Raw genomic sequence first — 15,173 nt, 5'->3', positions numbered from 1 at the left:
GGGGGCAATTGCAGTCTCAGCAATAGCAATTTCAGTCAGATGCAATTCCACTGATTTCTGTGGAAGTCTTTGAGTGGTTCAAGAGAAAAGGAAACCAGAGCAATAATCTTGGCAATGAAAATACTCTGCACTGAGGTGTTTTGTGGGGTGTGTTTCACGTGCTGGGGTTCCTGTAGGTCCAAGACCATCCATGTGCTCTGGAAAGAAGGACAGGAATGAATTGTCAAAAATTGCAAGCACAGCCTTACAGTTCTTATGATACATCAAACTCTGGCAATAAGGTGCAGGTTACCTGAAACTGGGACCTCAACAGGCTCTTCTGGATGTGGCTTGGGCAGCGGGACAAGAAAGACAACTGCAGTTTTTGGTTTGGAAAAGCAGGATTTGCTCCAGGGGTTGATTCAAAATCTAGGGAAGACTCAAAGCACGTGACAAAGAGCATCTTAATCTTGCGTTGAAGGAACTGGAAAACTTTAAACCCATGATCAATAATGGAAATCAATGTGTTAGATCCGTCAGAACTGCGGGTAAAACACAAACTTTCTGATGTGGTTCTATGGTGGTGCATTTTGAACATTCCCTTAGGAGCTGTTCCTGCTCCAGCCACAATATGAAGGGCTGTCCCGAGACCATCCTGGAGATTTCAATGTAGATGAGTTGAGCTTTCATCATAGGTTTAAATAAAATAATGTTAAAAGTGATGGAGATCCCTGAGATTAAGTGCTCTCTGTTGTGTCTTAAGGTAGTCTTCAGCCACTACAGAAAAGACTGATAACTTATAGAGTCTCTTCCCAAGAGAGCCAGTTTAGACTCTAAGCCATAACTGAAGACTTTCCTGGGAAAACTTGAGAAGAAATACTCCAAAGTGCAATGCATTTATCACCAGATCTAAATTTTATGCAATTTGTGTTCTTTATGGTTGCATTTCAGTTGTAATAGTGCCAGTTTTGTTCAGTGCTTGCCCACTGGTATGTTCTGTAATTGGAAAGCAGGACGAACAACGGGGAAATAACTGTTACACTGGAGCTTTCATTGGCTCTATATTCAGGGGGGAGTCGGCCATAAGGTACTCCTCCAGTCCCATTCCTCCCTCAAAAGGAATGTTCCATAGGGGCTGGTGGAGAAGTGGTGCAGACTGACTGCACTTTTTGCCTAAAATTTGAAAGCAAGCCTGAGGGAATGAAGGGAGAGAGAGAGACGGCAGAGCAGGAGAAAATGAAAATGCTCACTTTGGTCCTGCTTTAAAGTCTGTGTGAAAACAAGTAAACAGGTTTAAGAAGACTTTTCTTATAGACTTAAGAAATATTTTTAAAAATCTTTTTATGATGAAAAAGTTTTTCAGAGTGGAAAAACACTGAGAGCTCTGGGTGTAAAGCACCCAGGAGGTGGTCAAACTGCAACTGCACTGGGACATGGCAGAGGCAGGGGTGAGAACTGGTGTTTAAAAGGAAGTTTATCAGAAAATGTGAGGAGCCAAGTGTTTGTGAGGCAGTGTGGTGTAAAGGTTTGGGAAGGGAAGGGGGGTTCTAGGAGAGAACTGCTTGGCTGTGGAGCTTCTGCATTCTGTGACAAAGACTGATGGAGCTGGATGCAAAGGTTGGTGATGGAGAAAGAAATGGAAGGAGCAGTTACAGACCATATTGGAGGTATTTGGAGGCATTTGCAGGTACAGGGAAAACAGAGGTAACAGAGATTAGTGTGGGTTTGCAGAGAAATAGATAAAGGATGGTGTAAGAAGGAGGCCAGTTTAAGTTCATGCAAAGATGGAGAGAAGGGAGGAGCACAGTAGGAAGTAAAGCTTTGGGAAGAGAGGAAAAGTGGGAAGAGAGGTCCTGATTTCCTGTATGAGATCCCTCATGGTAGTGCAGGGATAAAACCTAACAGCAAGGGGATGCTCTGTGGGACTGCCAAAGTTGCCATGATGGGAGGCACAGAAAGAGGGAAACTACAATGAAGTTTGAAGCAACATGTACAAGGGAGGAAAGAGAATTCCTGTGGAGGCAAGGACAAAAGTGAACAGACAATACAGCTGCACTGAATAGGGGAAAACTGTCCGGTAATAAACTTCTGCTCAAAACCCCGTATTCCAGTGATTTCTGTTGAGGGACCACAGTGCACATGGAAAGTCTTTTATAAGTGACCAATTAGGGGACAAATAGAAACCGGTTTCCTAATAGAAGTGCAGTTGAACTGCAATTTGAGTAGAAGGCTCTAGAAAGGATACCTTGGTGTCTGGAGACAGGGCCAGGCTAACAGAGATGGAGCGTTGCTGAGCAGCCTCTGCAGTGTGGGAAGGGGTGTGTGGGCACGTGCACGTGGCTCTTCCAGCCATCCAGCTTCATTCATGCCTCACACTTCTTAGCTTCTACAGGCATCATTATTTTAGAATATATTTTTCAGCTAATGGAAAGGTTTTTAAAAATCTGTTGGGATTTGCAGACTTTAAAGAGAGGTTTCAAAGAAAGTAATTGGCTTTGCCTTCGTTCAGACACTGAAGCTCAATTTTCAGTGCAGGAGAGCATTAAAAACAGCAAAGAAAAATGGCCTAAGTGCATATAGTTGTAATACATGCTGCATTTGTAGCATCCCCAACAGGATACAAAAACAATATAGCTGAGGCACTTTGCTGGCATGAAAGAGCATCATTCCTTTGGTATTAGTTTATAGCACATGGAGTCATCTCTCACTTGCAGGAAAAGTCACTGAAATAATTTATGTCACTATTAAACAGCTTCACTGCTGATCCATTGCAGCCTCAGCACATTAACTATATTTACCATCTAAGATACAGAAAGGAATCTGTCCTATCTGACGAGGAAGCAATAAAGTTTTAGTGAAATGGATGTAAATCAAAGTTTAAGTTTGCCAAGTAAAAATACATAAAGCTATGTTGGACATCATGTTTTATGCATAGCAGTATTCTGCATATATGAATAAAACCTGCACTTGTTAGTAAATACTGTTTCCTTATTGTTGATTGTTTTGGTCTGTAAATTAAACACTGTACATCTAGAGAAAAATGCATTTTTTGGTCCATAATGTGTAAAAAAGGTGCATTGAATGGTAGAAGGAGGAGAGGAAATAGCCTAAAAATGTACAGCATTTACTTCCTGGAATCTTCTTGGTTTCAAGTGCACAGTTTGCTGCGTGTACCTGGAGTTCTACTTTTCTTTTTGGAGCTTGTGGCTTTGCACTGAGCTGTCACTTTATTAAAGTCTTGCAGAGTGTGTGTTTATGTGACAGACTGGCCACAGGATGGGGTTTATTGCTCTGTCCTCTCCTGGAAGATTTGGCCACGCAGAACCTTTTTATGTGTAAGGTAACGACACTTTTCTTGGCATCAGGGAATCTACTCCGTGGTGGTTCTGTTCTTGCTTGGTTCTCTGGACATTCCCATTCCCTGAGTGCCTTTGCTCAGGCATTGATTGAAAGTCAGGCCTAAAAGCTGTGGATGGTTGTTTGTGCAGCGAGACAGACCCAGTTTCTGAGTGTGGCTCCTTTCTGCAATGATGAAGACCAGCGGGTTTGGAGGAGCAGCTTGGTGTGCTCCAGTGTGGAGTGACAGTGTCCTGAGCGTGGACTGCAGAGCTGATCAGAGTGGAGTGATGAATTCTGACTCTCTCAGGCATTGAGTGTGGCCATCACTATTTTAAGTGTTGTGATGTGCTGGATGTTCTTCCTCCCCACAGAGAGGGAAGAAAGGTTCAGCCAGTGCCTGGAGACAAAATCCTGTTGCAGTCAAAGGGCTTTGTGTGATCTCTTGAAGAAGGAAGACATTGTTCTTATGTGCTGGCCCCCACCTCTCAAGGTTAGAAGTGGGAGGGGGCAGGGAGGAATAGGATGTTTATATTTGACCATATGTAATATTTAAATATCATCTGAGTATGGCCCTTCTGTTTCACAACTTGTCTAGTTTTTCCAGGACCACTAACTGGTATAATAAACCCACTTGTAGTTGTGAAGGGAACTTGCCAGTACTGGCTTTTTTTTTTTTTATTTTCCTAGGAGAATTCAAGTTCTACCATTGGCACTGAGGATCCCCCAGCCCTTGGCTACCTCCTGAGACAGCTCCATGCTTTCATGGGCTTCTGCTGGGGCATTCCTGCTATTTTCCAGTGGGGCTCTGCACTGTGTGCTGTATGGGTTATGGCACTAAGTAACCTGGCATCATCTGGCAGGCAGAGCATCTCTAGGGACTTAATGGTCTTATATAGCTCACAAAATGAAGTCAGATGATAACTTGAGCGTGCAGTTACATTCTTTTATCTCCTTCTCCTTCTCATCATTGTTATTATTATCATCATCATTATTATTACCATCATCCATATTATTAACAGAACCATAGCTTAAGCATCCCTGTTGCAGAAATAGCCCTCAAGGCCTGTTGTGCCCAGGCATGAGCAGATATTACAAACAAACAAGCTTGTTTGCTTCTGTTGGTTTAAAACAGACTTTTATGGTTACTTTAATGCATCCTTTTTCTTTGTATCTTGAAGGCTTAAGACATTTCCCTGAGACATATCAGTAAATTGGGAGCTGTGCAGAAGGAGTCAGGGATCAGCTATCCCAGCAAAAGGATATTCAGAATCCATCAGATTCTGCAGCCATCATCTTTCATATGGACAAAGTTCCCATGCCTGGCAGGCTGTCTCAGTGTGTCCAATTGCCTGCTTTAACAAACACATCTTTAGGCTTCCAGAAAAGTAAGGTCATTGCTTGGATGAGTGATCTGACACTTGGGAAAGAGATGCAGTGGGATAGGTCTGCTGCTCCCCGAAAAGCGTGCAGGAAAAATAATAGTAAAACTAAAAGATAACATATAAGCAATAAAAATAGCAAGTGTCTCTTCCCAGGCCCATCAATCCTGGCATCATCAGCCCAGCCACGAGTTAGATGGTGAGGGAAAACAGACACAAAATGTGTCTCATTCTAGCACTGAAGATTACATGCCATCAAAAAGATAAAATTACCTGAGACCCTTCCAGATCACCTAAAAGTTGGGGTTGTGTATATGCAGCACACTGGAAATCTAGCCCAATTTATCATCTTCTCAAGAAAGCAAATACTTGGCAGGTTTTGTATTTTAAACAGCACTCAAGGTGCATGAAAATAAATAAATAAGGTAACCTTAAAGTCTAAGCCCAGGAATGAAAATCTGAGCAGACTTCAGCCTTCATCATCAGCTTAGCTCTCTGGGTGTGACAGGCAATTTTCCATTTTAATTTTCTCCAGCAGTAAGGAAGCTAATGGTACATCTTAAAAGATATGACCTTATCCTTGTAAAGCTACCTGGAGCTTGGCAGAAAATAGGATGGCCTCACTGTCCATGAAAGGCTGGCTTGAAGGGAAAAATCCCCTTCTTTCTTGCATCAATGGACTGAAGAATGGGAGGGAAGATTTGATTCTTGTACACCATTTTTATTCTGCTCCAGATTTGATCACTGTGATGGGTTTTAGAGGTACCATTTTATACATTTTTATATTAAGGATGCTCCATATAGATAGATATGACTCTATTTGGCCAGAATAAATATTGTGGAGGGCAAAATTTCTCAATAGCATGCCTGGGTGCAGACTTTTTCCCTCCTCCCAGTCCTCTTGAAGTCAGTGCTTTGGTCATAAAGTTGTGGGTCTTCTGGGCTTTAACATGGCAAGGGCTTTGATAAAATAAAAAGTATAAATTGCAGCCAGAGGTATTTCAGTGAGCAATATGCCAGAGTATCATTGGTGCTGTGACTCTCTCATAACTGTGGCAAGAGAAGATACTGAATTCTGCTATGTTTGTTTCTGTAGGGTTGCTGACATTTAACTGGGAAATGATATGTACAAATATATTCATTTTATACACACACATACACACCCTTCTCTCTCATATGCTGTGGCTTTTAGCAGAGCCAGGCCTTTCCCTGCTAATTTTTGGCAGCAGTTACTCCATTACCGTGCTGCTTCATCTGCTGTCAGAAAATGAAATGTTTACACATCATGAAACTCTTTCTTTAAGATGTCATGCAGGACAGAGCCCACATCACAGCACTGGAGTTACAGGAGGAGTCTTTTCCTTTCAGTGCTCAGCAATGTTGCTGCCCTGCTTTTAACTTGTGACGTGTTTTCATTAGAAATGCAATGTTGCCTCCTGTCATGATTCGTGGAGTTAATGAACTCTGAGCCCCTGGTCTGTTCACAGAGCACAGTCTGGTAATTTGCAAATATTTTTGCTAGTTTTCCAGTCTCAGGGCCAAATCCTGTGTTTCCATGCAAATCTAACCATGGATGGGAAGCGGCACAAGGGAGAGCAGGAGGCAGAGCCCTTCGATCCTGGCACCAGCCAACCTCCAAGTCCCTGTCGGGAAGCAGACGTGGTTTGCACCTTCTGCCAAATGACTTGTCCAAATTCCCATAGCTCTGTGGTTCAGCAGAAAAACTAAACCTGGGCATCACAAATGCCAAACTGATGATCTAACAGAGGACCATGTGTCCTCTGTTTAACTTGGCTTTAGAATCTGCACTCTGCTGCCGTGCACAGGACAGTTCACACATCCAGCTCCAGTGTTGTTACAGGTGCCTAAAGACTTGAGCACACATTGCTGCGTTGGCCTGAACTCATTTCACATTTCAAAGGTTGTCTTTGTGATCAAAGGGGCCAGAGGCTTCTTTCTAAATGAAAGCAGACATTTTGGGACTATTTTGTCACTATAGCCACCACAGGAAAGAGAAGGCTGGGACAGAGGAGTGGGACTGGCAATCAACCCAAAGCAGGCTTCCTTTTTCTGGTCTGACTTTGCAAGACTAAGACTTGGTTGGAAAGAGGAATATCTTCCCAATTTATAGGTGTGCTTAATCAGGAAGATTCTGAAATACAGCTGCAACTGAAATGTAACTGAGAGCACTTCTGGTGGCTCTAAAGAATACTTTTCCGTAAGAGAAGTCTGCTTCAAACAAGCTGTGTTACATTGTCCTTGTACTATTATGCCATAAGTACTTGGAGATACAGAATCAAAGACCAACATTTCACACTCTGGCTAAAGGCTGTGTGTGTTTACATGGACTGGACCACTTACACACAGCTTAGTCATTGGTAAATTTGATTTTAGTATTTCCATCATAACCAAATGCAGGAACTTGGCAGAAACGAAGCTTCACTAAAAAGACACTCAAACTCAACACAAAGCTGGTGTGCACAATTTGAATTGATGGAACAAATGGTGAGGACACAGGCAAAGTCATGTCCTTGGTGTGCTGGCTGGGATGACCCTTAGTGTTATTTATACACTTCATCCAATTATTCTCTGCTGCCAAAGGTAGAGTGGATTGTGATGACCCACCCTTAAGGGGAAGGAATGGGCCTCTACGTGGATGCAGGAAGCAGGGATCAAACCCAGGACATTGCTCTCCTGCTTGAATCCACTTGCTTTTAGGCTGCTAAGCAGGTTCCCTGCCTGCCCCTGAGTGTTTGTGGAACAGTGACCCAGTTTCAGGAGCAGGGATGCAGCATGGCCCTGCCTGGGAGCTGTAGCCTGTGGGTACCAGCATTTGGGGTGAGTTTGGAGCCTCCTGACCTGTGCTGTCAGGGGAAGAGCTACTTTTTGTTTTCCCTTTTCTTGCACACTTGATAGGCTTAAATCTTCCAAAATGTGCTGCATTTCCTTCATCCAAGGGCAAAGCCTACCTGGCTTGGCTGGACTGGCTCTATGTTTATGACTCCTTCCAGTTATGGACCTCCTGCCCGGCTATCACTGTCACCATGGAGCTCAGGTGGCCCTCTGGCAAACTATAGCCCATAGCTCTGTATTTCAAGAGCCCTCACAGATCCTGGCAACCGTTTTTCATGACTAGTGTCAGGATGATCTGTAAAGATACCAGGCAGAGAGAAAGAGAAGATTCAGATGCTGTCAGAAGATGTCAGGCTGTTTGCTAATTTGCTTTAATAGCTGCAATGGATGTTCTGGGTCATTAGTTGCAACTCAGGAAGATTTCAGCTAAGGTCGCTGGCCCAGCTGGAGAGAGCAGATCAAGCTGTTTGCCTCCACATGTGGCTGGTACAGATGCAGATGTTATTTTAGACATCTTTAATGTTTGTTCTGCCTCCTTTGAAGCTCTGTGGTTTTAAGTGTCTGAAGTGAGTGAGCCTTCTGCTGCAGACCCTTGAAATCTATGGCATCTGAGGGTCATGGTTTGAAGCACAACTCTGTATTATTATCTTCAGAAACACGAGGAAGAGATCTCCTGGAGGTGATGTTTTATCGGAAAATAATAATTGACTGGACCTATCAACACTCCCTTGCTCTCTGACTGCTCACCCTGACTATTTACTGATCATGTAGCATGTTAAAGCTGATTTCTGATTTGAGTGATGCATTGATGGGGATATCCCAGTGGCTTTGAAGTCTAGAAGAGTGATGATTTATGGAGGCTGTGTTGCCTTTAGAAAGAGAGGAACTCCATTGCAACAACAGGAGCTCTCAGAAGGCTAGGTCAATGGCTGTCATTCATTCTCCTGAGTCCCATTATTTGTGCCTTCATCCAATAGCTTAGGCCAAATGCTTTCAGATGCCTTATACCCCAGGGAATCTCTGCTATTTTGGGAGCAAAAGCAAGTTTGGATGAGGTTCTGGATTCATATTTGCAAAACTCCTACTATGAGAATCCTTCACCTCAAGTTGCCTTTTGCAAGTGATTTGTGAAAAATTTGAATATCCAAGTCCTATTGTAAAGAGTGCTGTGTAATGCTTATGAGCTTAATCCTCAGTATAATCCCCAAACTTAGTGTATCCTGGAAGGTTTCCTTGAATAAGTGTACTTTGCAGCTACATCCAGCAAAAAGAATAAATTCCTTGAGTTAAGCAGAATGACCAATATCCATTTTGGAATTTATTCTTGCTTATGAGGCTCTGGTCTTGCGTGGCTGGGATTGCCTCTGCATGTAGTATTTAAAAAATAAACATTTTAAGTCCCTAAGAATCTCTAATGACATTTCTAAAAATTCACGGCTTGATTTTTCCCTCTTTTTTTCCCGCTCTATTTTCTGCCACCTTTTTGCACATCTCTCTTACTGGACTTGTCAGAATTCAAGAAGTCAACTGGTACAAATGGAAAAGTGGGGCACAATGTCAAGAAACCTCTCTAGAACTTTACAGTGGATTAACTAGAATGCTTTACAGGTGATTTGATGTAAGAGTGTGGGTTGGTGCTTCTCCTTTGTGCCCTGTGAACAAGATTACTTGCCACGAGCACATCAATCACTTGGAATAAGAAGTTGCAAAAGGGCCTGATCTTCCCTTCCAATACTAGTTCAAAGCCTATATTGTTCCCAAAATCTATCCTGAGGATGGAAAAAAATGGTAAAAGATGCTTTTATGGCTAGTCATAGCTAAAACTGAAGCATCATTTTCCTTTTCCTAGAGCTTTGGGATAGACTTCTTGATATATTGCCTGATTTCTTAATGTATTTCCAAATTCCACAAGATCCTCCATATGACTCCAGTGTTTAACCATCTTCAATCCGTGCTTGCTCCAGACCAATACACCGATTCCATGAGTGTAAAAATTTACCCCTGAAGTACAAAAATCAGAAGAGGGTCCTACAGAGTGGAGGTTACAGCCCCTTTTGATGGGACGGGGGGAACATGCCATTGTCAAGGGACTGGGAGTCGTTTTCCTTGGCATTGTCAGCACCAGAGCTCTCAGAATATTGTTCTTTGCAAGGACAGTTTAACAAACAAACACCACAACTCGCGGCTGACGGAGCATAGCAGCTGAACAAACAGACAAGGGTATAATTTATCCCTTTCCCTGGTTTTCAGTGTCTATTTAATGCATTAGCTAATATGATCCTTACTGTGTGATGTCAGTTGTGACAGAAGCTGCCTCGTCTGTTGTTTTTAGCCTGGTTTTAATTGAGAACAAAGGAAGACAGGACAAGAGGTGGAAGAGTTGGCACAAGAGAGGAAAAAGAGAGGGCTGGATGGAGAAGAGAGAAAAGGCACCGTCACCAGTGACTGTGGGACAGACACACCCCAGAGCAAAAGAGCTGTCTTTGATTAGAAACCTAACAAGAAGTCCTTAATAATCTTGTCTAGATTTTAATTACTTGTTCCTTAGTTACTACAGCATCCTTTTATCTGACCTTGACAATTGCAGCTGTGCCAAATGTGAGCTTTACCCCCATCCCCTTGGTCACAGCCTCTTCCAATGGATCCTCTTACTGGGAAGCGATGGATCGTTCCACAGCACCGGCCCGGCTTCGCTGCATTTACAAACACAGTGTCTTCTCTCAAACTGCCTTCACAGCCTGAAGACACGTCTTGAGAGTGTCTTTGTTGCCTCACCTGAAGGCTCATGCTGGTACAGATATATGTGAGGCTCCTCGTGTGTGGAGACCATGGCCTGTCATCCTGATGGAGCCTGTCTCCTTGTATTCCTTCTCTGGCTTCCTCCATGTTATCTCCTCTGATTTTGGGCCTTAATCCATCTTCTTGCTATTGTTTGTAAAGTTTTTAGCAGAATGTGATTTCCTCCCAGGTTTTGACACATCATGCTATGAATGATAAAAATATATGAAAAAAATATATCAAAGAACAGCTTTTTCTTGTATCAGTCATGTGTTTCTTGATACATGTGGTACCAGTGACTCCCTCACAGTTAGCTGATGACTGCAGGTCATCAATACTGAATGCTTTTTGGTTTCATCTGGCAGAAGGGGCTGCTGAACCCAGCTATTACCACCACTATTTCTATGTGAGTGCTTCTGCAATAACTGTGATTCAAAACCACATGGCAGGACGCTGTAGAGAGCTGGCAAACTATTGCCTATGAGAAAAACTAGAAGAAGAATTTCTCCCTTAAAATGAATTTATCTGATTTCTGTCTTCCTCAGATACACAGATTGAGGCTTAACTGCCTAGAGTAGTTTTTTATTGTTTCTGTCAAGGAGGATGGGGTAAGGGTTCTGATTGAATAAATGATGTGTGTGAGACATGGCTGATGACTGGCAACCATTGATTTACCCAGCTCTAGTTTTCAAACACTGCAATTGTTTTCCTACTTAGTGGCCACTGTCTCTGAAACTATATCATGTGTAAGTACTCTGAATATTTCATATCGCCATGCTTCTTTTTCCCCAGGTTTCTTCCTCCCTTCTTTTATCAGCCTTCTTTTAATGGCCTGGGCTTTGAGTTGTTTTATCACTCTAAAAGAGATTGACTGAACAAATAATGTTGCTCTTTTGTTGATTGCCTGGTTGTCACTTAAATACTATTCCAACATAATGGGTGAGTTATTACTTCTAAGACAGATTTGCTGTTACATTTTTTAGCTCTGGCTTTGGGAAGAAGGAAGTTATCTCAGGAAAAATTATGTTTCTTGGGAAGGAAGAAGATACTGTGCATTTGAAACCAGTGAGAATAGTTGATTTTTCAGTTCAGGATAATACAGCCTTTAATTAACTGAAGAGGGGACTTTCAAAGGTAAAAGTGCAAGTGAGGTTCCTGGTAATCCCTTCTGGTTTCTCTTCTCTCACTTGTATGATTTTGCAACTTTTTGACCAGTGACACAATAAATAAATACTCTTTCATCTTTATTGCTGTAATTGCCTGTAGGAGGAGGATTCCAGAGCACCCAAACAGAATGGGAGCAAGCCAACAATCCTGTTCCCTTTAATGGTGTCTGACCACACACTTTGAAAGCATCAGTTACTCTGAATTTACCGTGAGGAATTTGCCACAATGAGCTGAGATAGAATGCAGGTCTCTATTAGATGTATAAATAATTCCATATTTGTCACATGTGGAAAGCTGCCTTGATGTATGGGTAAAGATAACTGTTTCTTGATGAGCTCAAGTCCTTGAGTTTTAATGCTTTAAAAGATTTATGGATAGTTGCCTGAGACAGCACAAAGCCTATGCTTGGAACAATGTATTTTTAGAACCTATGCATGCAGGTAATAGGCCTGATTTTTATAGCTAAGGAATACCCCAAATTAATGCTGTAATCAATAACAAATCTGAATGGTCAGCATCTCTGAGAGCTAATGCCCAGGAAGAGAAGCAAGTGGTTTTCCTTTTATAAAAGAAGAAATCAAGAAACTGAGATCAGGAAAAGGGAAAAAAAACCCACCACAAACCCTCAGCTCTCCTCTTCTTTTCAGAAAATAAAGGTTGTGCACCTCTTTTAACATTTATAGCTCTTCTAAGTGTGAAGAACCAGCTATGAAGAGGAAAACTCCCAATCAAAGGTGTCTTATCTGGGAGAAAAGGAGCTGCTTGTTTTCAGTCTGAAGAGGTAGAGGTTAAGTGACAGTTTGAAAGCAGCTGAGACTCATTCTGAAAAATTAGCGTGGTGCACTTCCTTGTAAAGGAAAGGAGTAACAGCAGTGTTGGTTTCTGTGCCTCTTCAAGAAAGAGCTTTGGTTGTGTTTGACTGGCCTGTTGTCAAAAATAGGTAATAATACGTACCGTTAAAAAAAACAAACCAAAAAATCCCAAACCCAAAACCCCCTGAAATGTTCTGTGCTTTGGGGTTGCCTGTACTGCATTGCCCTGCAGCAGAAACACAGTGACATCAAAGGCAGCTGTAGAAGGGTTTTTCACAGGGAGCGAGGCAACGGTAAAAAGGTGCATCAGTAGGGAAGTACCTCCTGCCTCAGTCAAAACAGCCTGAATCAACTGCAGTCCCTCCAAATCGATATCCAGGATCATAAGGGATATAAAACTTTCAGCGTTGGCCTAAGGAAATAGTAGGAGCTGTCAGAGCAGATCTGAGAGGCAGGTGAACAGGAACAAGAGCTGTGGGCACTGTGCTGTGCTTGGGATGAGGAAAGCTGGGATGAAGGGCCTCCCAGGGCCACATGGAGAAGGTTTGAGTGGGTACAAGGACTTGTTCTGTGGGTTCTGCTCTGCAGGGCACACCCCTTGGGGGAGCTCATGGCACCAGTATTCTCTGAAAAAGCAGAATTGCTGCCCTGTTCAGGACTCTGGGTGTCAGATGGCTGTTCAAGACTCCACAAGATTCCTCATCCTTTCCAAAGCACATGGAGAGCAGCCTGTAAATCCCTGTTTTATGACTGACTGGAAAACAGAATTTAATTTACCATGTAGAAAGCATTAGCATATTATTGGGATAGGGTAACAGATAGATGAAGAACTGTTCTACGGTGCATGAATATAGAATTATGTAAAAATAAAGTTTAAGAAAAATAGGAAGTGAGTAGATATTAGATGTATTGCAATTGTTTTTTTTAATATAAAAATTATTATGTACTGCCTGCTGAGAGGGACTTTATTAGTCTATCTAAACTAAAGCTTTGCAAATTTGCCGTGGAGGCTGCAGAGAACTGCTGGGGCTTGCAGGAATCTGTCTTTCTTGCTTGATTTTGAAAAGTTATCAAAAATAAAGCAGTCATTATAATTTAGAGGTAACAGTACACAGAAAAGCCCATTTGTTGGTGCTCCACACAGTGAAATGATAATTGTCAGCCACACTTTTTTCTCCAAAATACGAGCCTGTCTGTCTAACCACAGTGTGGCACTAATGGTATAAATGCAGCAGAACACTGATGGAAATTAAACAGCAGCTGGGTAATCATCTTCATAAATGTAATATTAAAAATATCACAATCCTTTAATTTTTGATCTGCTTGTATAAGGCAAAGCTGCATAACAAATGGCTATCATAACTTTTCTGAGAGAAGTGCAGCTTGTGACCAGTTTAAACCAAATTACTCTTTCCCCTCCTGTTCTCACTAGGGCTTTTCCTATGCCACTATTAACAATCTGGTGTACACCAGAATCAGGTCATAACCACTCATTAGTCCCTCAGAAGAAGGTCACCTCTGGTTTGTTGAATATTGATTAGGAGGCACCAGGACACACCAGTCTGAAGCCATCGCAGAAGATGCTCAACTTCTGAAGCATTTCCTCTGCATTTCATGAAGCTCTGGATCAGATCTGCTGGGGCTACTTTCATTTTCATTTTTACTGGCCACTCCCTTTGTCCTTCCTCTCCTGGACAGGACCAGGCACCAAGGAAAGCTGACTGAACAACAAACAAAAATATTGGTGTCGCCCTCGGCCTCCTGCAGGATGGAGGAGAACTCTGACAAGTTGACTCAGCTTTGCCATCCCTCATGGACAAGCCTCCTTCCTTTCCTTCCTCTGATGCATTGCAAGTGTAATGTGTCTTGTCCTGCTGCCAATACCACCACAATGGATTGCAGTGCTTCCCTGAATAGAGATACTGGTGAGTCATTTTCATCTCTACTGAAATTAATTCATACATTTTCCCCCATCTTGCATCAAAATCAGGTAACTTGACTGATTTAAGGTCCAAACTCTCAACTGCTAAAAATAGAAAATCCTTCTAAAGACAGTTCTTGAAATTGGTAGCATAATGGTAAATGCTGTTGAGATGACCTTGAGGTAATAACTTCAAAAGCTGATAATAGGATTTATGCTCTGGTGGTAGTAGGTGTTTAAAAATTAAAGAAGCAAAACATTGTTACAGTATTAAAAAACCTCATATGTTGTCTTAATATGTGCTATAATCCAAACCTGAGTGTGCATAATAAGCTTGTAATTCCATTGATTCATTGATGGGGAGATAACAAACCCCTGCAAATGGAAAATGGATTGTGTGTGAGGAATGCGATGTTGATGGACCTGCTTTGGCGTCTGCTGCAGTGTCACCGTGTCACTGTCCTGCTCCCAGCCTATTACCTGGAGATTGCCTGCCCTGTCAGTGCCCTCGGCAAACCAGGCAGACTTTACAGATGATTCCACCAGCTCAGGCACTGCTTTGCCTTGACCCGTCAGCCCTCACATCCCATACGCTGTGCAGGCAGTGAGCTGTGAGCATGCACAGCTGGACAAGGAGATCCCTGCACTGGGTGTCACACAGCAACCACACCACTTGCTTGTGCTGCTGGGTTTGGAAGGTGTGTTTCTCTGAGTGATTTTCTCCAGTAAGTCCCGCCGTGCTCACAGTAAGAATGTTCAAGGAGTTGACACTTTGTGGTCACACACACACGGCGTCATGAGAAGCAACATTCTAATGTAAAGTCAAACGGTGATGTTGAATAAATGTGAGATGTAGATATAAACATATAAGGGGAATGTTACAGTTAGAAGAAATGAAAGTGTTTAAGATTGTGAAATCAATGGCAAAGGGAAGGGCAAACTGCT

This window comes from Corapipo altera, unplaced genomic scaffold (assembly GCF_003945725.1).
Source record: "Corapipo altera isolate COAL_440 unplaced genomic scaffold, ASM394572v1 68, whole genome shotgun sequence".
Taxonomy (NCBI): Eukaryota; Metazoa; Chordata; class Aves; order Passeriformes; family Pipridae; genus Corapipo; species Corapipo altera.
This window is presented reverse-complemented; position numbering follows the sequence as displayed.